Source organism: Octopus sinensis, linkage group LG1, assembly GCF_006345805.1.
Source record: "Octopus sinensis linkage group LG1, ASM634580v1, whole genome shotgun sequence".
In the NCBI taxonomy this organism is placed as follows: Eukaryota; Metazoa; Mollusca; class Cephalopoda; order Octopoda; family Octopodidae; genus Octopus; species Octopus sinensis.
The window spans coordinates 159,080,546-159,106,394 of NC_042997.1; the positions used below are offsets into that span (position 1 = coordinate 159,080,546).

Here is a 25,849-nt window from a genome sequence, read left to right on the forward strand (position 1 = left end):
CGTCCAATAACTATTTCCTTCAGTTTCTAGGATAGATAATAGCATCCACTTGAAAAACATCATATTGATATGTTACTGAAACCAGTCTTTACAATCAAAAGCAAAATATGAAGCAGAAGTTACTTCTTTCACTCCCTGCAAATCATCATACAAAACTTTCAGCTTACTCTTCAGCGTTCACACTTGCATTGCACTTTTTTGTCCATTGATGTGAGCAATTAGTATGATAATAGAGCACTCATGATTCATCTCCTAATATAATAATGAGGGTAATGTTTTTATATATATCTGTGTGTATATTTGTATATATATATATAATATTATATATATATATATATATATATATATATATATATATATATATATATATATATAATCATGGAACGATGATTTCCCCTCACAAATACTAATCAGCCACAGACGGTGTATCGTTAGCCAGCTGGAGGAAATGTTCTCCTGGGGCTAAAAACAACAGTAGCATCGTCTCCTATGGGACCGCCACATCTAATTGGCAATTATATTTTACGATTCCATACTGCTACTGTTTACTTCTCGCTCAGAGATTTAATATCGCCTATATATATATCCACAATTACAGGGTAGGAGTAGGATGTAGAAGGAAAAAGGAGTAGTGTTAGTGAAGTGAGAGGAGAGAAAATAGTTATTCGGTGACGGAGAAGTAGTGAGAGTAATAACCCTCACTGAGAGAAAGAGAAAGTAATAGCAATGAGAGAAAGAAAGTGGCAAAGAGTGCGTCGTGTATATTCTATTTTTCTCCGTCACAACATATGAATGAGAAAGGAAAGGGTGATAGATGATTAAAGAAGAAAGGGTTGAAAAAATCAGCGTTTCAACTCTGTGTGAGTGTGTGTGTGTTTGCGTGTGTGTGTGTGTGTGTGTGTGTGTATGTGTGTGTGTGTGCAATGGAAATGGGATGGCGAACGTTCAACGCTGAAAAAAATCAAACAGCATTTCAACTCTGCTTGAGTATATGAGTGTATGTGAATGCATGTACAAGGGGAATATGTGAATGTATCTGTGATTATCTTGTACGTTATTTTATACTTTATTTACATATATAAAATACTGCAATTAGTCGTCATTTCTGACAGCACAGGGTTAGCTAGTTCTATTACAAGCCTCTCTTCAGATATACATAAAAGCAATGTCCGGGCACTCAGCCGAATATGTGCTTGAGTACTTGACCTTATACTTATCATCATAAGTTGGTATAACCGTAAACAATGTAAGCTTTATTTTTATTTTACTTTATTTGCAATATGGCCGTTTTTTCGCCGTATCGTGCCTTAGTAAACCTTCAGACTTATTGACCAATGCAACTCCCATAAGACTCTCTTTCGTTCGACTACCTTCACGTATACGTACCGTTTTCTTTCCTGTCATTTTGAATAAGGGTGATGTACTACACCTTTTGCTTTAGTTGATAAATCTAATATTCTTTTCTACTCAAGACACAAGGCCCGAAATTTTGTGGGAGAGGACCAGTCGATTAGATCGACCTAGTACGCAACTGGTAATTAATTTTTCGACCCCGAAAGGATGAAAGACGAAGTCGACCTCGGCGGAACTTGAACTCAGAATGTAAAAAGAGACGAAATACCGCTAAGCATTTCGCCCGGCGTACTAATGTTTCTGCCAGCTCGCCGCCTTGATAAATCTAATATTAACGGTGAAATCTAGTTCGAACAAAAACAGTTCAGTCTGATGAATGCAGTGGTGTTTAGCGTGGCAAAAATGTATTTGTCGTATTACTTCTGAGATAAGAATGAAAATGAGAAAATGAAAGGGATAGGAATATGAAGTGAAAAAAAGTCCTACTGTCAGCTGAAACTGTGTTTATACAAATATGATTAATGGTGCCAGGAAGGGAGTGGCTACATGCTGAGATCAATGAAAAACAATGACAATGAACTGGTCCACGCACATACAAGATCAGGTGGAAACGGGATCGCAAATGTGCTGGTAAAAGTAATACGGTCATAAAATCGTTGAAAATCACTCGAATTTCTGTAAGAGGTTCGTGGATCGAAATTAGTGGTCATACTTTACATATTCTGTAATCCGAGTTTATAAAGATATATTATGTATTCAGATTCGGCTGTGTAAATTTTGGAAGTGTTGGTTGGATATCTGTTGCATGATGTCGCTCAATCGTGTGCGTATTTAACCCTAGCACTTACAAATTTTATAATGGAAATGTTACACTGATGACGGGAAGTAAGTAAATTAAATACTTTAATCTCGAAACGCGTCTGTGGCTAATCGAAGTCGTGTTGATTCATTATTTTTCTCTTTGCCTACGTAAAAAAGTGTGTTACTGTCTGGCAGATTCTTACGATAGTAGAAAAGGAATTTTTAACTCCTATTTCTCAATTCGGTATGAGGTGAAGCAATTAGCTGACCCCTATTTATAATTATGTTTATAATTATAGAATATTTTTATAATTTTACCTATAAAGTTTATTTTAACGTACTGATCTACTCGGTAAAATTATTAAGTAATTCATTAATTAATTCATTAATTTGATTAATTAATTTTACCCTTTTATTATTAATTTTAAATTTTAAATATACATATATATATATATATATATATATATATATATATATATATATAGGTGAGAAAGTTGGTGTGTGAAAGCACGTGGTTGAATATATACGTAAACAAACGGTTATCAAGCGGTGGTGGAGGTGATAAACAACGACACACACACACACACACTCACACACACACACACACTCACACACACACACACACACACACACACACACACACACACACACACACACACACACACACACACACACACACACACAAGATGGGCTTCTGCATTGTTTCTCTTTCAAAAATACACTCATAAGTCATTGGTCACACATGCCTATAACAGAAAACACGTGACCATATATACATATAGGCGGAAACATGACTGTGTGGTTAAGAAACTCGCTTTTGGAACCACATGGCATTTGGTTCAGTCTCACTGCGCAGCACTTTGGTCACGTGTTTTCTGTTATAGGCATGCGTGACCAATGACATATGAGTGTATTTTTGAAACAGAAACAATGCGGTAGCCCATCTTGTGTGTGTGTGTGTGTGTGTGTGTGTGTGTGTGTGTGTGTGTGTGTGTGTGTGTGTGTGTGTGTGTGTGTGTGTGTGTGTGTGCGTGCGTGTGTGTGTGCGTGTGTGTGCGCGCGTGTGTGTGTGTGTCGTTGTTTATCACCTCCACCACCGCTTGATAACCGTTTGTTTACGTATCTATAACTTAGCGGTTCGGCCATAGAAATCGGATTAAAAAATACCAGACCTTAAAAGCCATAAATACTGAGATCAATCTGGTCGACTAAAACCTTTCAAGTTAGTGCCCCAGCATTGCTACAGTCCAGCGGCTGAAACAAGTTAGCGGTTAAGATGTAAAAGTGAAAATACGTCTCAAAATAATAAATAAGATTAAAATACCAAGAATTTATAAGAAAAACTGTATGTTAGTGAATGAGCTGACATTTTGATAAATGGAAACATGACCTTTAAGATACACTCCTCTCTGGAAAGTTCACAGACACAAACAGGTAGCATTTCTTTGTAAACTCGCTAAACCATTGTGTAAATAGCTGAACAGCCTCTCACACAAGGAGCCAATTTTTTAAGCACAACTGGCGTTTTTACCTTTTTATATCCACTCACATAGGCACAGAAAATCCCTTTACTTAATCAAATTACACCCGCTATTTTATTCTTTATTACTTAAATTCACTTGCACATTTCATAATTGCAATTTTAATCTAAATTTCCATTTTAATTTTATATTTAATCCAGTTGTATTTTTATTTCACATCATTTGAATTCTTAATAATCTCTACATTGCCTCCAATTATATACAAAACCATACTCTCACACCAATTATATATCTCTTACTTGAAAATAGATATTTGTATAAACAGATATGCAAAAGACTGTTTAAGGATGTAATATATGCGCAAATGTGTAGACGCGTGTATATGTATATACATAGTTTCTATGTATACGTACATACATAAGAGCTTAAAACCCTTATATGTTTAAGCAATAATTTAAGGCGCAGAAACTTATTGAGGAATTACTCTGAGATATTCAGATTCGGCTTTAGTCACCAATCTGACTAATCTTTTTCTTTTATATCATATTAGCACAAACGTTTCTAAACTGGGAGGTGATTTTAACAGAGACGACTCTCTTTCCATGACTACCGCCGGGTATTCCAAACTCAGATTGGAATACCCGATGGTAGTTATGGAAAGAGAATCGTCTTTGTAAAGATGACCTCCTAATTTAGAAAGCTCTCCATAAATTCTTTAACAACTAAAACCGTTCTATCTCTATCGCAAATAGTACTAGACTTCTCTCTAGACATTTTAGATCATAATAAAATTGTAAATAGCCAATGGCTATGTTAAGTATAATATTAAAAAGAATAGTGGCTTACGTAGCAATAGTTATAATCGCAATAATAACTATGATTAATTGCCAATAATGATAACAGTAATAATGATATTATAAATAATAGGTCTGATAATAATTTTATTTATAACAATTTTAATGAGGCACATAGTATATTGTACGTTAGTCAGAAATAAGACGGCATGAAACTTCAGAATACCAACTGATAGTTTTTTGTGGGGCTACTGTCTAAGTAATAATGTAAGAGTAAATTGTTAACACGATACTCTCCAATTCGACCAAATCTTACATTGGCCCAACGAGCGACTCTAAACTCTGATACTTCGAACATAGTTCTGTCTCAGGCACTAAAAAGAATACAGAAATGCGGAACCTGAGAAGCCGATTAGCATGTCATTTATATTAGAAAGAATCTCTAGATCTGTTACGTGAGAACGAAAAAACTTACTCCTTAATATGTTCTCTGATGTAACTACCTTCTGTCACCGCTGCTATTACAAAACTTTCTCCTATTTCCATAAATCGTTATGCTCTAACTGAACAAGATATGTCTCTGTGTTCAACTCCAAACCATTCTTTTCTATTATTTTCTATCTTTTTCTTTACTTTCTTTTTCTTTGTATTTCCACAAAACACTCGTCTACCGAACATCGTTTCGGGCTCGATTTTTAGCCCCCTATACATGGTTACACCCCCTTGACCACCCTGCCTTATCTCGAACTTTATATTCTTTCCTGTTACACTTAAGTCTGGGATCTTTTCGGTTTGAACGGCAGTTTTTAACATAATTTCTATGTAACTAAAAAAATTTAAACTTCGTATACTGGTAGAATGTGTTTATAAAACATCTTTTTCTCTTGGCTTTATTGAGAAAATTCTATAGTTTGTAACATATTTGTTGGTTTTTTTTTTTTTTCAATTTCTGAAATTCCAACCAATCAGTGACGTCTATTGAGGTAAAAAAAACATTCTGTGCCGTATGAATATGTCCCTCGTTTAAGAAACAGATTGGGTTTATTTACATTTCTGAAGAAAAAAATATACCTTCCCCCCACCCCTAACCCTAACTAACCCTAACCCTAAAACAGATTGAAATGCAATAGATCGATACTAGGGTCATAATTATGAGTGACAATTTCATATGACACCGCTAGAAAAAACTGCCGTTCAAACCGAAAAGATCCTAAGTCTGTCCTCTTTCTCGAGGAAAGCCTCGTGCATTACACATTCACACTTGATCTTTTTCCTTGCAGTTAATAGTTCACCGTTAATCTCCTATCTCGCTTTTCCTTTCCTTATATGTGATACATATACTTGATGCAACCACCACTATTACACAATACTTGTCTCTATATTTTGATGGAGTTTGTTTTTCTTTCTTATCCTTTTTTGTTTTCTTTTCGTCTGGTATGATTAATATTGTTTCTTTGAACTCGTCTGCCTTCCCATACCACTCATTGTTAAGCTATATAGTCGTTGTTTATAGCTTCAGGCGCTTCAGTTAATAACTTCAAGGCGCTTAGCAGAAACCAAAACTGAAGTTTGCAAATCACGCCCTAACAATTTTGATGTAAGTGATTATAAATGTGTGCGTGTGATATATGGTAAATATTTCTTTCACCAAATAGGCCTTCCCTGCTGTAGCAAAACCCATAAATGACCGGTGATCTACTGCTTTCTTCTTTCTTCTTTATTCGTATATTTTGAATCTGCTGAGTTATTAAATTCGACGTACGAACTAGTGTGTGTGTGTGCGTGTGTGCGTGTGTGCGTGTGTGTGTGTGTGTGTGTGTGTGTGTGTTGTGTGTGTGTGTGTGGATATGTATGTTTGAGCATTTATAGACTACAATTCAATAAGAATGGCACATATTCGTATATGTAATTTTAAATGTACTTATAGAAAGGGATAAAGACCCTTTTTCTAGTGATGTAGACTCATAAGGCCAGGTTTCCTGTTCCCGTGATATTGTCCCCCTGGATGGGAAGCCGGTCCGTCTCAGGATTACTCACCTTTGTTAGCACTGGAAGAACGTGAAATGAAGTATTTTGTTCAAGATCACAACGCGACACTCGGTTTAGGAATCGAAACCACAGCCTTACGATCATGAGTCCTAACCGCTAAACCACGTGCCTCCACATTATATGCTTATATGCTTGTATATTTTAGCGGTTTCGACAATTTTTGTTTTATCATTGGTTTTAAAAAAAGTCTAAGAGAGATTGAAGATTGAAAATACAAGAGAATATTCGCTAAATAATACTTGAAAATCAAATCTTCATACAAATTTCAATATTCAATAAATTTCACAGTAATAGAAAATAATAAACGAACGTTCGATGAATTTCATCACAGTCATACATGACTGAGAGTTTAGTAGTTTCCAAAGCAATAAGTTATATTAACAATCAGATACGAGGTAGTTTTAAAAAACTAAAAGAAATAGATGGGGAAAACGGTATTTTTTATTATTTCTGTCGTAATACATCGAGGTTGAGAAAGGGAAAGGTACAGCAGTTTGAAGTTAGGATTTCGAATCCCTGAAGGAGCCTGTTATTTCAGTTTTTGATTTAATTTTATTTTTTCTAATCGTTCTAGTTGAGTCCAATAAAATGGGTTTTCTCATTCCAGTGGAGTGTTATAGAGTATTTAGCTGTGGTTTATATTTCTTAATGTACTTTCCTTATTTAACTGGAATTGTGCTGAAGTGCTTCCAATGCATTGATCTAGAGGGAAAATTTGGTATTTTGGATGTTTGTTCGTGGATCACAGATCTAGATGTTTACACAAAGGAATGTTCCTAGTCGTGCAGTCTTGAATCTGTTGCCTGTGTACCATCATTCAGTCCCCCACAGCCAAGCTCGTGTGTCACCCCGCATTTGATAACATAAATTAAATCCCTCAATAGACAGGTGAAATATTTTTTTTATAGTGAGTGTTTGCCCTGACTTGAATTCATATGGCAAACTTATTGTAAGACGGTTACATGTTTTGACTATTGGGGTTGTATTTTTGGAGGGTAATTTAGCGCTAGTAAGTAGCCTTTTTGAGACTTATTTGTCTTTTGCTTTATTTATTTTGAGTGTTTTCATTCGCAGGTCGAAGAGGTATATTCTGATGGATGATGTTGTATTCCTTGGTTTATGAGTTGATACATAAGGTAAACTGTTGAGTATGTTTGGGATTGTTTTCTTGTTTTTCGTAATCCTTAGATGCCAATCGTTTTCTATTCCGCTATTGATTAAATTGACCGAGTATTGTCTTTCAAGTAGTATATATTTTATAAGTTCTTGGAGTCGTTTTCCCGGGTTTCGGGATTGAATACAATTGTGCAATGTCTTTCTTGCCAGGTTAAAAGATATATGGATTTTTGTATGTTTTAGATGGCAGGAAGAAAATAACAGATATTGTTTTGAATCTGTTGATTTAAAGTAGATATCGGTTTCAATCTTAGTATTTCTTTTTATGATCAGCATGTCCAGATAGGGTAACTGATTTTGACTATGTTACATTAGTGTGTAGTTATATGTATGTGAATGCGCGCATGTATGTGTTTATTCATATGTATACGGATATATTTAACTCTATACTTTGGGGTAAGATTAAACAGTGTATATAAAAGCCAGTTCATACAATAATGTGTCATTTTTCTAATAATTGCGTGTACTGTTATGTTTTCCAGACACATTCTCACTTTTCACAATTTAGCTTTATATTCCAGCTATGTCCCTTCATAGAACTTGAAATAAATTTGTCTTCTTCCAAGTACTAGATTTTCACCGCACAATTCAAAGATTTTCACCTCCTAATTCAGATTTTCGTTATTTAGAAGACATTTTAATATATTCACTTTATCGTACAAACTCATAAAATTAATTTTATTCATCAACGTGGGAATGCGTAATTTGATTACCTACTTTCACTTCATAATGTCATTAAAATACCAACTGAACTGCAGACAACTTTTCGCTCTTGTTCAATGGCTAACACTATTTTTCCTCTTTTGTCCTAATTTGCTTTCATTCCATTTCATCCACGGTAGACTCTACTAATTTAATATTCCTGCTACTTTTAGTATTTCACCAACTTAATCTTTTATTAACTCACCACTTAACAATATAACTTCGTTTAACTTAACTAAATATTATATATAACCTATAAATTCACTTACACTTTTTTGCCGCCAAAAACTTCCTTATTTTTCCTGAGGCCAAACATTCTGTAGAAATAATGTACATTTATGTAAGATATTTCAACACGTTAAATTTAAAACCACAGCATTTCTTAGTAATTCTGAATCATGATTAGCGTTCATCCAAATACAAAATATAATAATCTTACATTCAAAGTATTGGGTTGTCCAAAAAGTTCGTGCCGATTTTTAGAGGAAAGAAAAAGGTCAATAAATACTTGCCATAAAATTTTTAATCAACCAAATATGAACCATTTTGTTGCACAATGCATCTCCATCTTTCCTTTAACTTGAAAATACCCTCTTTCCAGAATTGAGGTGGTTTCATGGCAAATAATTCATCAAGGTATATTTTTACGTCATCCAAGGAATTGAAATTTTTACCATTAAGACTATTCTGCAGAGATCAGGAGCAATATCTGGTGGATATGGAGGGTGGGGTAACACATCCCAGCCGAGCTGCAGCAATTTTTGTCTGGTTCCCAAAGCATCAAGTGCCGAAAATTAACTTTCTATCTTCCATTTTAAAGGGTTACAGAATTAACACGGTTATAGGAACATAAACCTTCTTCCACGAAAAGATAGCTTAAACTGTGCTTTAAATGGAGGTGTAGTCAAATCCTATTTTATGGACTCAAACATGTTCTAAAATAAGTCGAAAGGTAAGCTACTATAAATCAGCACGAACTTTCCGGACAACCCAATATTTTCTACTTAAATTTAAGCCCATAACTGATACATATACCCTTGTGCTTTATCGAAACATGTAATTAAATGATATTTTCAAAATTTGCTCCACCTCAATGATGAACTTTCTCTCTTTCACTTTCTCCTCGTCTTTCTTTTCTACTTAACTTTTTCTTTCTCTATCCACATATGTTAGCTATTTAATGATATATTTTTTTCTACGACTTCTGAAATATTCCACTATCAATGAAAAAATTCCTGATTTTGAAATTTACTTACAAATAGAGATATCCAAGAATCTAATTTGTAACTACCTTTGTTCCTACAAACACGTTCTTTCTGAGGTGTGTATATTCTGCGGTAAGAAGCTTGCTTCCCAACTAAATGGTTCCGGGTTCAATCCCACTGCGTGGAAGCTTGGGCAAGTGTTTGTTCTATAGCCTCGTGCTGAGTGGATTCGGTAGACGGAAAGTGAAAGAAGCCCGTCGTATATATATATATATATATATATATATATATATTATATATATATATATTATATATATATATATATGTATATGTATGTATGTATATATGTATGTATGTATGTATGTATGTATGTATGTATGTATGTATGTATGTATGTATGTATGTATGTATGTATTAGTGTGTGTCTCTCTGTTTGTCCCCACGTCCACCATCGTTTGACAACCGATGCTGGTGTGTTCACGTACCCGTGACTTAGAGGTTCAGCAGAAGAGACTGATAGAATAAGAACCGGGCTTGCAAAGATTAAGTCCTGGGGTAGATTTATTCGACTAAAGGCGGTGCTCCATCATGGCCGCAGTCAAATGACTGAAACAAGTAAGACGATAATTGAAAAAAAGAATATATACATGCACACACATGTACATATATAAAGAAATGGCAGAAATACTGCAGAAACAATATTGCTCTGTCTTCAGTGTTCCCACTGATATTGATGTGAGGGAAACGAACGAAGCTGACTCCCAACACAAAATCGCAGACATAACCTTCACTGCCACCGACATCGTAGCAGCAATAAATGAGGTCAAACATTACTCTGCTGTAGGCCCTGATAGATTTCCCGCCAGTCTCCTGAAGGAATGTAGATATCAACTTGCAGTCCCTCTGACCAACCTCTGGAGAAACTCGTTAGACGCAGGTTATATACCGAAAAAGTTTCTATCCCAGTCGGTCATCCCGGTTTTCAAACAGGGAAACAGATCCCTCGCAGTCAACTATCGCCCAATCTCACTCACCTCCCACATCATTAAAGTGTTTGAAAGAGTGTTAAGATCAAGGATAGCTGACTTCCTGGAGACCCACAAACTCCTAAATTCAAACCAGCATGGCTTTCGCTGTGGCAGGGACTGTCTAACACAGCTCTTACACCACATTGAAGATGTACTCAAAGCCTTGGGAACAGGTTCGAACTCTGACGTCATATACCTTGACTTCAGTAAAGCGTTCGACAGGGTAGACCATAACATCCTACTATCAAAATTGGCAAATGTTGGAATCCGTGGAAAAGTTCTACACTGGATTCAGTATTTCCTAGCGAATAGAACACAACATGTTGTAGTTGATGGAGTCCACTCAAAGCCAGCAAAAGTCACCAGCGGTGTTCCCCAGGGAACTGTTTTGGGTCCGCTACTCTTCATAATTTATGTAAACGACCTTTCCAGTGTCGTACATAACTGCAAAGTGAAAATATTCGCTGATGACACTAAGCTCCAGCAAATCGTCAATGAAGAAGCAGACCGAACTCAACTCCAGTCTGACCTATATGCTGTGAGTCAATGGGCAGACAGAAACAAAATGCAACTGAATGAGGGAAAATTTGAGCTGATGCATTTTGGAAGAAATTCCTCACTAAAACAACCATACTCTCTTCCTTCAGGGTAACCGCTCACAGCCTCTAACAATATCAGAGACCTGGGTGTAATTGTTGATGACGATCTCAGTTGGAGTGCACACATCAACAAGAAGGTCGATACAGCTCGTAGGATGAGTTCCTGGATCTTAAGAACTTTCCGGTCCAGAGAACAAGGTGTCATCATACCACTTTTTTCATCCTTTGTACGGCCACACCTTGAATACTGCTGCCCACTGTGGTCTCCTCACACAAGACAAAACATCTCCAGAATTGAGTCACCCCAGAGGGCTCTCACTAAACAAATTGAAGGCATGGCTACTCTCGACTATTGGGATCGCCTTAAAGCCTTGAAACTTTACTCCCTCCAGCGTCGCCGTGAGCGGTACATCATTTGTACGATGTGGAAAATATACCGCCAACTTTGCCCAAACGACCTAAACATTAGCTTCAAGGTTCATCCGAGACTTGGACCACGGGCTATACGTCCCCTGCCAAATTCAAGATCACAACATACATGTACACTGCAACATAATTTCTTTTCCTCAACAGGCCCTGCCCTATTTAACATTGTCCCGAGGGAGATCAAAGAGGAAAAGGATCCCATCAACTTCAAACAGAGTCTGGATAGATTCCTTCGAAGAATACCAGATAAGCCACCCATAATTGGATATAACTCACCCAACAAGAACTCACTACTTGAACAAAACTGGATACAACTCACCCAACAAGAACTCACTACTTGAACAAAACTTGACTTAAACAGGATTCGAATAATCCTATCAGGTGGTGCTATTAAGTTAGACATGGCCTGGACCAATCTCTGGTCGAAGCATATCTAAGTTTTATCTAAGTTTTATATATGCGAGTGTGCGTTTATATATATATTTATATTTATACATACATACATACATACATACATACATACATACATACATACATACATACATACATACATACATACATACATACATACATATACATATATACATACAATTGTATATAATAACAAATGGTAAAATTAATTAATTAAGAAGTAATCAGTAATTTCATCAAGTAGAATTCGGCATGAAAAAGACCATATATACATCCGACATCCGACAAGACGAAGTATGCAAGATTCCACTGAGTAAACATATAGAATTATGTGGAGAAGGAAAATTCAAGATCTTCCCCTTCTACAAATGTTCAAGGGATGACCCAAAGTTTCAAAAACCAATGGAACTGCATTTTATCAAAACATTTTTACCAAAACTGAACGTTTTGAAAGAAAATCGAAGACAATATGCATGAACACTCTTTCAAATGGAACAAATTGTGAACGCTACGTAGTTAGTTCACACAGGCAGTGTACCCAACTAACGCTCCCGGAAAATACGACTGGAGAGAAATAATGTGTGTACTTGAATACTCTAGTTAGGCCCTCTCCAGACATATCATTGGAGTGAGTGTTGTACTTATTTAAGTATCATTTTTCAGCCTTCAAAATGTAATGTGTATATATACAAATGTGTTCATAAGTATTTGATAAGTGAAGGAACAGAAAGAGAGAGAGAGAGAGAGAGAGAGAGAAAGAGAAAGAAAGAAAGAAAGAAAAAAAGAAAGAAAGAAAGAAAGAAAGAAAGAAAGAAAGAAAGAAAGAAAGAAAGAAAGAAAGAGTGAAAAAGTTACTTTCAAAAACTATAACAATCAAAAATGACATCTTGAATTGTAATTAAATTTCAACAAGTTGACCGCATCAATACAATATAATTGAAAAGAAGTTTCCTTCTCTCTATCTTTACCTTTTATTTTTTCTTTTCTCTTTTCTTTTTTATCCTAGTTCCTAAAATTGACATCTTGAAAGGTCATTTAGCATCACCCACGTGTTAGTCAAAAGAGCATCCCAAAATACATGCTTTCTTGTACTCTTTCCCCCTCTCCTCTTTTCCTTCCTCTTTTCTCTTTCTCCTCTTCTAAACAAAAACAAAATAACATATGTACACACATACACACACACACATACATACATACATATATCACTTTTTCTATCTTATTTACAAACATGTCAATTTGTATATAATGAGAGAAGAGGGGGAGAGAGAAAGAGATACTCTCGTAAACAATGACTGAATCAAAAATGACATCTTGATTTGTAATTAAATTTCAATAAGTTGACGACATCGATACAATATAATTGAAATGAAACCTCTTCATTTCTGTCGCTCTTCCTCCTTTGCCTTTCTTTCTCGTCCTTCTTCCTGTTTCTCTCTCTCTTTCTCCCTTTCTCCAAAAAAAAAACAAAATTCACATCTTGAAAGGTCATTTAGCACCACCTACGTGTTTTTTGTCAAAAGACCATCCCATGACATATTTTTGTCCCTCTGTCTTCCTCTTTCTCCACCTCTCTTCCCTTCCTTTTTTTTCTCTTTCTCCCCTTCTAAAAAAACAAAAACAACATCGTCTTTTCGATTTATATATAAGGTGGAAGAAATCTGTGCATTATATCTTGAAGAGTTCGATTGAACGAACGAAATATCTAATAAAGAATTATCCAGAATTCTGACTGCCCCTTTCTTCTTAATATACAATATTTGTACACCACTTCAGGCACCCTATACACACACACAGACACACACACACACTTCATTCATAGATTGTCATTTTAGTAAATAAATAAATAAATAAATTGACATAATATGTCTAAAAGTTGATGAATACTACCTATTGATCCCCTCCATTTTCTTATTGTTCTCTCCCTCTCTCCCTCTCTCTCTCGCTCTCTCTCTCTCTCTATATATATATATAATATATATATATATATATAAATTAATAAATAAAGTATATGCATACATACATACATATATGTACGTACCTACATCTACATGTATATACAGATGCATATATATATATATATATATATATATGAGTACAGGACACCACAAATAGACGTAGAACTCAACGAGAAACGAAAACATAAAAACATGTAAACGGACTTTTTTTTAACAACGAAAAAACAGACCACAAGACGAACAACACAAGGAACATTCCCCTTCATCAGTTGTCCCCGGTTCGACTCCATGCGTGTTTCGAAAGTAAGGACAGAACAAGCCCCGTCGAACCGGTCCTTCCTGCAAAGGAATTAAATAAAATTCCAATTAAATAAAATTCCTTTGCAGAGGGGTAAAAACAAGGAAAGAAAAAAATGTGACAAGAACACGACTTAAAAGCAATACAAATAAAAATACAAATAAAAATACAAATACAAAATAAAAATACAAATACAAAAAAGTACAGTACACATAAAGAATAAAAACAGGACAAAGAAACCAACATTGAGGGCCTTTTTTTAAGCCTAGACGAAGGAATAATTCAGAGCGCAAGGAAAAAAGTCGTGTTGACTTGTAGAAGGCAGGAGTGAAAAGAAAGTTGGTCGACTCGGCAGTGAGAGAGATGAGGAGGAGTGAGAGAGAGAGAGAGGAAAGGAAACCAGAAAGGGTGAAAAATAAGAAGGAGAGAGACAGGCAAAGAGGAAGACAGACAGGAAGGAAGGAAAGGTCAAGCAAAGGATTACAGAATATATATATGGTGCATAGGCGCCAATATGTACGAACAGAATTTAGGTTAGTTATATATTTCAACTGCTAAAAGCAAATACACTGTAGTTACCGTGGAGAAAAATATCTCTCTTATAGTAAAAAGGTGTGAAAACACCCAGTTCGTTCAGTGTCGCCATCTCTCGGGAATCTCAGACATCGATGCTTCGAGTTTTTTGACGCTTGTCAATGAGATGTACCTAAGAGATGATTCTTTATTACGATAATTATACATCATACATAGATAGGACGACACTGGACGTCACAAACAAATAGTACGTTTATGAGTTCTTTTTATAGAGGTTTTAAAAATATAATGAAAGATGTTATATTTTAGAATTTACAAGATTTACAAGTTTACCCTTGGCCATGAAGCCCAACGGCTACACCATACTTTTCTACCATGGACGAGACTAAGTAGGGTCATCCATACCCAACTTCCTTGCCACATCCTTCCATTTTTCCGAATAACACAACCATCTATATCTAGTGACATAAGGTCGTCTAGGAGACAAGTTTGTTTCCGTTTCGACTAATTCCAAAAGTATACTTATTTATATTTTGAGTTTTGGGAGGGGCTGCAAAAATTCAGCTTCCTCCCCATCCTTTTTCTTTTGTGGTGTAGCCGCTGGACTGACCATAAAGGTTCTACCGGCCTTTTGATTTACATCTTGACTTATATCTCTTAAGTTATTAGGATACTTTTCTTTTATTTCATTGAATAATCCCACCTCCTTCTTCGCAATTCGGGTGTGATGCGGCATGTCCTTATTGTCTTTATAAACCCGAGCTTTGTAATGAGCTCTAATCACTCTTGATAGTACATCATATTTTTCATTAAAGGACCCATTTTTTGCGTCTTGGGGTGGGGTTTGGAAATAGGTTATGGGTTTTAACAAGGGGGTGGTGTGGGTAGATTTTTGTGTGTCTGTAATTGGCTTATTTGTTTTTTTTATATGGAGAAGGAAGTCCATGGCTAGGGCTTTTTTCCTCTTTTGGCGTTTAACCATGGTAAATTCCATTTCTTCCTCTGTGTTTTGAGTTGTATCCTGTGTTTTTCTTGAGTTTTTTCTTGCGTGTTTTCTTGAGTCTTTTCTTGTTTTTCGCTTCTTGTTTCTCTTTTTCTCCCGTCTCTAGAAGTTCCTTTTGAAGAGAGGCTTCACTCCTTTTTCTTTAGGTTTGCATTCAGAGCACACTACGCCTCTCTACTGCAAATCTCACACTCAGCCCCTCCCCTACAAATACCCTATTGGGCATCCCTTCTAATACTTCAGGGGAGGCTTGGACCACAATCTCAAAGGTCTGTCCTTTCCAAATTTCGGCCTCTTTCTTTTTCATCTGTAAAATAAACATTTTCTCTTCCACATCATGTTATGGCTGCTGCTATCCAAATTACATCGTATCCTGCTGGTATCTCCTCTACTGTAATTTTTGCCGTTCTTCTACCCAAATACGTGGGTAATAAGATTATCTCCTCATTTTTTAAGGTTCTAGTAGATAACTATTTCGCCATGTTCTCGTTCACGAACTGCGCCTCTACCGTGGCATTCCTTCTAGCACGTTCAACGTAAACAACTTTATTCCAAATAGATGCCAAACACCTTTCAATTGTTTCACTTTTGCAAGTAACAATTCTTTTTTCCTTTAGGTTATACGTTTTGTATACCACTGTTCTTGCAGCTATATTTTGTACTATTTCCTGCGGAGGGAGCAACTTCGTATCATTTCCGTTCTTTTTTATAAGATTTCTATACTTAAACAATTCAGCCATCGTCACCTCTAGCGTTATCATATTACCACCTGCGGCTGCCGAAAAGCTGGGTTTTTCCATAAACACTTGTTTTACATTATCAGTTTCTTTGTTTGGTACTTTTTCCATTTCTAGGAAATCTTCCTGACACATTACATTGAATTCCATAATGTAATTTTACAGAAAAATAAATTCCTTAAAAAGGTATACATGAAATTTTTTTTTTTTTTTTTGACAAAAAATAATTTTTGCCAAAATTATTGGCAAAAATATTGTTTTACCCTGCAGAGGTTGAGAATTCAAATCACAAAAAGTCCAATAGCAGTTGTTTCCAACAATATGAAAAGTTTCATAATTTTTTTACCCCGCAGGGCGAAAATGACAGTCCACAGCAATTAAAATTTCAACAGATACAACAGACAGTGCAATAAGAAAGAAACATAATAACAGATAGACCTCACAAACAAGCAGCAGTCAACAGGAGATGTAGCTAAGGAATGCAACTCTGAACTAATTGAATAAAGCTACAGCTTTATATATAATTCAGTCAACACGTTGATTAATTTGCGCTGGTAGATCGCCCGATCAAATTAATATACGAAGTATAGGCGCAAAGCAGTGTTTAGGTATGCGTAGATTTTAAGTTAGTTATGTTTGTCACATAGGTATGTATTTAAATAAGCATATAGGCGTCGGCATGGCTGTATTAAAAAGTTGCCTTGCAACCATATGGTTTCGGGTTCGATCCCACGGAGTCACAGCTTGTCAAGTGTCTTCGCCAATTGTTTCAGAAAGACCAATGTATGTATGTATGTATGTATGTATGTATGTATGTATGTATGTATGTAAGTGTGCTGGTTTACAAGTCTATCTTTACATTAACACTTCATCAGTAACAATACTCTCCCTTTATACATCATAATATAGTGTTTCGACAAACAGAGTATAATACGATACATACTTTGCGGTAGCAAAGTATCAGGTTAAAATGTAAATGCAAAAGGTGATATGCATTGCATAAAAGGCAAGGGGCTTGAATAGTGAAGCTGCAGCAAATAAAATTGCTAATTCAAGCAGTTTATGAAGTTCTACCGGATCAATCCAATTTTTTCTGCTGAGAGAAGAAAGGCAACGGCTTGATAATTTCGTGTGAATTGAGGGACCCTGAAGCACACAGTCAAGAGCTGTTTAAAATCTCTAAAGGAATGAAACTACGGCTGGTAACATGGTATGGTTTTAAAGGCCATCCTGGACACCATCTTTAGGGGTTTTAGACAGTATAGACACCAAATAAAAAGCATTTGTATTTGCGAAAGCTTGTATTTAACATGTATCAGATGCTACAAACATCTTCGCTGACAGCAAGCAACGGTACAAGGCTGCGAGTTAATAACCAATCTTGGAATTCAGTTGTTTCATAACATCCGATTATTTGAAACAACTGTGCCGAGGAGGCAAACGAACGGAAGAGATCACAATATACTGAGCCAAATTATGTCAAAACAAAGTCAGGTGAGCAAGGTGTGATGCTATTGAGGCTGGACACGGATAGTTCGTTAATACAGATTGGTTCGATCCTCTTTGCAAAGTCAACAACATTCTGAGAATTACAAGAACCAGTGGAGGAAAGGCCTTCAGGTTGACTACTGCAGAAGCAACGGCTAATGCAAGGTGGATCAGATGTGAACAATGGATGTCATAGTATTGCGTGAGATCGTGCTAGCAATGCACAAACTAGAGTTTCATGGATCTCAGCTATGTTAATGATTGCTTAAACGTTCCAAAAACTTAATGACTTCAGTTAACCTTACTAAATGTGTATCATATGGTGTATGAAAAATCTTATATATATATATTAAATTAATAAATAAATAAAACATATGCATATATACATACATATATGTACGTACCTACCTCTACATGTATATATACATGCATATATGGGTACAGGACACAAAAAAAAACGTCGAACACAATGAGAAACGAAAACATAAACACAAAACCAAGGAAATGGACATTTTTCTTAAACAACGAAAAAATAGAGTACAGGACATACAAAACAAGGAAAATTCCCCTTCTTCAGTCGCCTTTGTTTCATCTACTCCACGTTTCGAAGGTCATATATATGTATGTATGTATGTATGTGTGTGGGGGACACAGACACATAAATACACACATATGTATATTATGTGTGTGTGTGTATTTATGTGTTTGTGTCCCCCCCACACACACATACATACATTGGTCTTTCCGAAACTATTGGCGAAGACACTGACGAGCTGTGACTCTGTGGGAACTTGAGCAAGTGTCTTCTAGTACATAAATATATATATGACGAGCTTCTTTCAGTTTCTGTCTACCAAATCCACGCACAAGACTTGGGTCGGCCCGAAGCTGTAGTAGAAGACACTTGCTCAAGTTCCCGCACAGTGGGACGGAATCCGGAACCATGTGGTTGAGAAGCAAGCTTCTTACCACACAGCCACTTCTGCGCCAATATATATATATATAGATGTATACTTCAAAGATTTTTCTTTCAAACAACATAACAAACGGAAAATATATATATGGCTTTTGGTGTTTTAGGGTGAAATAATGGTTTTGAAGTACCGTATTTGAGCATCGGTTACTTGTATTTAAGTGGGACACTTTGTTACATAGTGTATTGGTAGCAATGACATCAGTTAGGACTGAGTGGTTGGTTTTTCTAATAAGTGTTCGGTATATCGTTAGTTAGGAGGCGGAGTTAAGATCTTCTGTGGTTGCTTCGGAGCTATTTTTAGCACTAGAGTTATCCACATAGTGGATAACTCTCTAATAATTTATATATATATATATATATATACATACATATATATATACATATATATATATACATATATATATATACATATATATAATATATATATATACACATATATATATATATAATATATATATATATATATTATATATATATATATATATATATATATATATATATATATATATACGTATGTATGTGTAAATATATATATGTATATGTGTTTGTGTGTGCGTGTGTGTACAAGCCAGCGCAAGCTTACATCCGTGTGTCTGTGCGTGCATCTGCGTAAATACCTAAATCTTAGTACTCGAATTTATGTGTCTGTATGCAAGAGTGTTAAATTCTTATCTCGGTTCCACAGCATACAGAAGAATATATTCAGTCTGACAAATCCATTTTTAAGAATAGAAAAAGAAAGCCCTCTTCTCAATCGTATTAGTAAACAGTAAAGACATCGTAAATACGTTTCATCATATTAAATAAATCTCCCTCACACACTACTCACTTTGTCTTCCTCTGCCTCAATACCTTTCCTTATTTTTCTCTCTCTCTTACTTCTTACTTTTTCATTCTTACTCTTTCTCTCGCAGTGTCCCACAATGCACACACACATACATATACACACACATACATATATCTGTATCTCTCTCTCTCTCTCTCTCTATATATATATATATATATATATATATATATATATATATGTATATATATATATATATATATATATATATATATATATATATATATATATATATATATATATATATGTATATATATATATATATGTATATATATGTATATATATATATGTATATATATATATGTATATATATATATATATATATATATATATATATATATAGATATAGAGAGAGATCTCGGTTTCTTTTTCCTTTCTCTCCTCTCTTTTATTTATTTACTTGGGGATACACTCTAACTTACGAACACTGCCTACACGCGACCAAAAACATATACACAGACATCTCTATATATATATATATATACACACACAAACACATATGTATGTATGCATTTATGAATTTTTGTATATAAATATACATTACATTATGTATTTTCATGTACATGTTTTCAGACATATGTACATGCACGTGCAATCATACGCATATACGCATACAATGTAAGTTCGATAAGTGCCAACGCACGAAACTATCGGCCTTCAGTCACTCTGCTGATTAAATATATACATACACATGCTTTGAGTTCTATTCTTTACTGTTTACATCTCGAATCACATATATATATATATATTATATATATTATAATATATATATATATATATATAATAATATATATATACACGCTTGTCTGTGACGTCCTGTTTTTGTTGTTATTATTATTATCATCATTGTTTTTACGCATTTTTGTATTCTTATTCGTGTTATCATTATTGTTTTTACGTATTTTTGTATTTTATTCGTGTAACATCGTCCGGTTTTCCGTCCTTGTTTTGTATACATTCGAGGCTTTCTTCCAAGGAATCTAATGCGCTTGGCTTAGATTTTCCTTTGGGGCTGGCCAGATCGGAGCAATCTCAAGATTAATCAGCCGAAATTGCGAAGATGATCCGGTTCTTGACTGAAGATTGAAGGCTTCGAATGTCCCGTCCGTGTTTTTTGTATCGTCTTCTAAATGTTTTGCGTTCTTGTCCCAGTTGTATTTTTTTTACATATACATATATATATATATATATATATATATATATATATATATATATATATATATATATATATATATATATATATATATGCGTGTGTGTGTATGTATGTATGTATGTATACATGTGTATGTAAATATATATTAGGTTGGTGCATAATTATTGCTGTATTTTTTTTTCAATAAATTTTATTCAACAAGAACAATAACAACATTTAACAAAAACGTCTTTACATGATTATTCCAACCGGCTACCAAGCAAATGGGAAACAGTAATTGAAGTTGATGGTGAATATGCTCCGAAATAATCGTTTAAAGATATTTTTGTTTAATGTTATTGTTTTTGTTGAATATAATTTATTGAAAAAAAGGCGCAATAATTATGCACCAACCTTTTCACGTCACTGTGTCCGTCATTTTTTCTCGTCCCTCCTTAATTCTTCTATCCCTCTGCTCTACTTCTCTCTCTTCTCTTCCCACGTGACCGATCGGCCAAGCCTGCTCTTTCTTTCTTGGTCTGACCGTTGTCCGTGCCACATCGACATTCTTCCCTGTGTTTGTGAAATTTTTATATCTCTACCGTAAGGATTCATTTCCACACACGCTAGCTTAATTCAATTCGACCTTAGTCGAAAGACACCTGTTGTTATGCCCTGTTATTATTTTTATTGTATTTTTTATTGTATTTATCTTTGTGTAACATTGTCCATTTTTTTCCGTCCTTGTTTTTGTATACATTCTCTGCTTTCTTCCAAGGAATGTAATGTTCTTAGCTTAGTTTTTCCTTGGGGCTGGCCAGATTGGATCAATCTCAAGAATAATCAGCCAAAATTGCGAGGATAATCTGGTGCTTGACTGAAGAAACAAAACTTCGAATGACCCGTCCTTGTTTTCTTTGTATCGTCTATCTGGATGTTGTCCCTTTTTGTATGAGCTAGCTGTCCGGATGTTTTGCGTTCTTGTCCATTTTGTATTCATATACGGCGTACGTACACTTTGTTCTCTTATATATATATATTATATATATATATATATATATATATATATAGCGACGTACGTACACTTTTTTCTCTTATATATATATATGTATGTATATATACAGGGTGACCCTGTATATATATATATATATAGCGACGTACGTACACTTTTTTCTCTGATATATATATATATTATTATATATATAATATATATATATATATATTATATATATATATATATAGTATATATATATATGTATATATATATATATATATATATATATATGTATATATATAGGGTGACCCAAAAGTAGATGTACAGTTATCACGTAGGCACATTAAATTTTTTAAAACATTTTATTACATTTGAATTTATATCTTGCAATTTACTAAATTAGCATAGAATAATGATTTCATATATTTTTATAACTAAGATCTAAACTGTTAATATATGAATGCCAAAGAGATAGTGGAATAAATGTAAACCTACTTTTGGGCCACTCTGTCCTTAACGTGACCTTGCGTACCCCAACGATGCATGCAGAATTGTTTTCTTTCGGGAGCTGAGTTGTTCTAACAATGGTCGCACACTGTTTACGTGAAGGATTGTACGGCTGAGTCACGACTATTGATTCCAAACTGAAATATCACATGACAGTGTAGCTTTCAAGCGCTCCCTTGCCAATACCCCATTACCAATTCCTTTCTTTTGTGTAAATTTCTCTCATGTGGTACTGCTGAGCGCGCCCACAGGGTTAATTTATCACATATATGTAGTTCCTATGTCTGCTGATTGTTCAGCGTAGTAGCGGCAGCGCCGACAGCCGCAGAGGAGAGTATATCCACTGAAAGCATTTTGGTGAGTTCAAAAATCACATGCCATACCACCCACTTTTCCATGACGAGGTTGGTTCCTGGAATGTTCCAAACAGACGCATGACATGTCACTTAGTCAAATCAGCCCATCATCTACTTCATAAAAGTTTTGTCGTCAATGCTGCACAACCTCGTATTACATGTTTCAACCTAACTGTACCATATATACAAACTATGCAATTTAAATCCCGAGCAACGCCGGGTATTTCTGCTAGTCTGTGTGGGTGTATGTATGTGTGTGTGTTTGTGTGTGTATATATATATATATAGCGCCGTACGTACACTTTGTTCTCTTATATATATATATATATATATATATATATATATATATAATATATATATATATAATATATATATATATATATTCATATTCACGGTGATTTATTTATCAAATCTATATCATATCGTGATTCAGAATGACGACAGTTTTATGTCTGGACACTGTCCTATCGGAATATATTGAATATATTGAACACTATATTAACTAATTCCAAGGTTTGTCTGTTATTTTATAACTTTATCTTGTTTACCATTGACTGGTATCGTTCTTTACAAAGCTGATCTATCCGTAAACAGCTAAACGTTGATTTGTTATATCAGAATAGTAATCCGTCTAATGTTTATTTACAGAAGAGTAAAAGACTTCATCATGAAAACGATACATTTTTTCGTAATTTCTTTTTGGTAGCTTGCACTCACTAACCATGTGAATATCCTTATAACTGGCTGAATCAGTCAACCAATTACTTAATTAATCAAATAGTTAATCAATATTTATTTATTTATCTGAATGAAATGTAGAAAATTAGAAATTTTTTCTCATCATTTTTAATCAATGGGAAGTAAACAAGACTTATTGACTTGTCACTATGTCAAGTATGAAATGAGATATCAAAAGAATAGTCAGGTAAAATATCTACAAAGAAGTATTTGAAAGACTGATCAAGAAAGTATATAACTGTAGTTGAAGTTTTCTGATGGTTAAATATGAATCAATATGCATAGTGAAGTATATAGGTCTACATATATTGAGGGAGCCTGCGAGTATGCACGCACTAACACACACATATACACGCACACATGCGCGCGCGCATACACACGCACACACACACACACACAACACACAACACACACACACACACACACACACATAAACCCTCACTTAATCCACGCGCGCGCATACACACACAGCCGTTCAAGAATTTGGACCTGGAGATCTCCATTTCCAGCGGCTTCGAGGGCCACCTCCCAGTGGTGCCAGGTGTCAACGAAGAGCCCTCGACTACAACAAGACGACCAAAGTTATTTTTTCCCAAGGTCTGGGGTCTCCCGCCCCTAAGCCCTAAACCATCACGTAATCACCCTTACCCGTCTTGTTGCTTAACAACAACAACAACAGCAACACATACACACCTGAACTCTCACTGAATCTAAATTTGTATGCCTGTATGCTCTTCAAATGACTTTAAACACCAGACGTATGGAGAAACAGAATTGCTTTTCTTGTCGACCAAACTTTCGATCATTTTCTCTCGCTTCCCTATAATATCACATTAGCGTCAGGAAAGTCGATTTGCTCATTCATTAGAGCGTCGGACGAATTAAATGCCTTACAATATTTGTTCCAGCTATTTGGGATCTGAGTTCAAATCTCGTTGAAGTCAAGTTCATTTTTCCCTTTCATAATTCCAAGGTCGAATAATATATATTTTCAGTCAAGTATTGGCAGTAGATTTAATCATCTGCTGCTCTGTACCAATACACAATGGACTAGTATAGTAAAATAAAACCTAAATCTCCGCCTAACCGAAGGTCTCCGATAACAGATGGAATGACACAAACGTTGATTTACATTACCGTCATATCAATATTCTATATCTGTAACACTCTATATTGCAGCCAACACAACGCACACACACTCTGCTATCCACTTACACCTACACAATCTGTTTGTCTCTCTAAAAGGGACCACATCACACAGGATAACATAAAAACAAAAATACTTTTTGCCACTGTCCTCAACATTGTTGTTGTCATCTGTATTGTTGTTTTTGTGCTTGTTGTTGCTGCTGTCACTGCTGTTGTTTTTGCCTTTGTTACTGTTGTTGTTGTTTTCTGTGTAATAGTTTGTTCGTATGCCATAGATCAATAATGGTTTTATAGCACCCGATAACGATACAGAAATAGCAATATTCATATCTCATTAACTCTATGACACTCACATCTTTCATGCTGCTTCTATTTTATCTTACTTTGTATGACATTTTAGCTTGCATGATAGTTTGCATTACCAGCAATAATAATAATAATAATAATAATAATAATAATAATAATAATAATAATAATAATTTTGTTGGATAAATAGCTCGGATCTAAATGTACCACAGGACTCCGACCGAGTAACTAACTTAAGAAGATATATTCTCAAAACGACAAAAAATAACTATGAATTTACTACATCATGAAAAAATAAATAATGAACACAAAACAACTCAGAAATATAAAACCATTGAAAGAGTAATCCACAAAGATAGAACTTACATGTGTAAAACGAGTGAAGTGAATAAGGAAACACGACATATGCAAACTCTAGAACATCTACAGATTACAGATAAAAACAAAAGAAGGAATCGTAAAAAGCTAAATCCATGGTCAATAGCAGAGAAGTTTTCCTGTGGGACTTCCTGGCGCCTAAATTTTTCTGGCGCTGATACCTTTAACCGATATGTTGAAGAACATTGAATTCGGATACAAATACAATAGTAGAACAATTAACCAGCTTTTCTATATGAACAATCTGAAGATGAATGCTGCAAATCATAATATAAAGCATCAGATGCAACATGGATATATCACTATGGGAATTTATATGAGATCCAGGTTTGGAAAATGCACCGAGACAACCTTAGAGAGAGAGTGGAAAATTAAGAACAGTAATATCAGATAGAAAAATAAACTAAGATAAGAGAAGAATTAGACTAG

At 34.9% G+C, this 25,849-nt stretch overlaps 1 long non-coding RNA gene across 1 annotated transcript; it reads right to left on the reverse strand.

Moving 5' to 3' along the window:
• Positions 1-391: 391 nt before the first annotated feature.
• Positions 392-24,018, reverse strand: LOC118766448. The gene is made up of 3 exons (XR_005002382.1): positions 23,993-24,018; positions 23,028-23,039; positions 392-535 (listed from the first exon to the last, which is right to left on the reverse strand). It is a non-coding gene; the product is annotated as an uncharacterized LOC118766448 (long non-coding RNA).
• Positions 24,019-25,849: the final 1,831 nt, after the last annotated feature.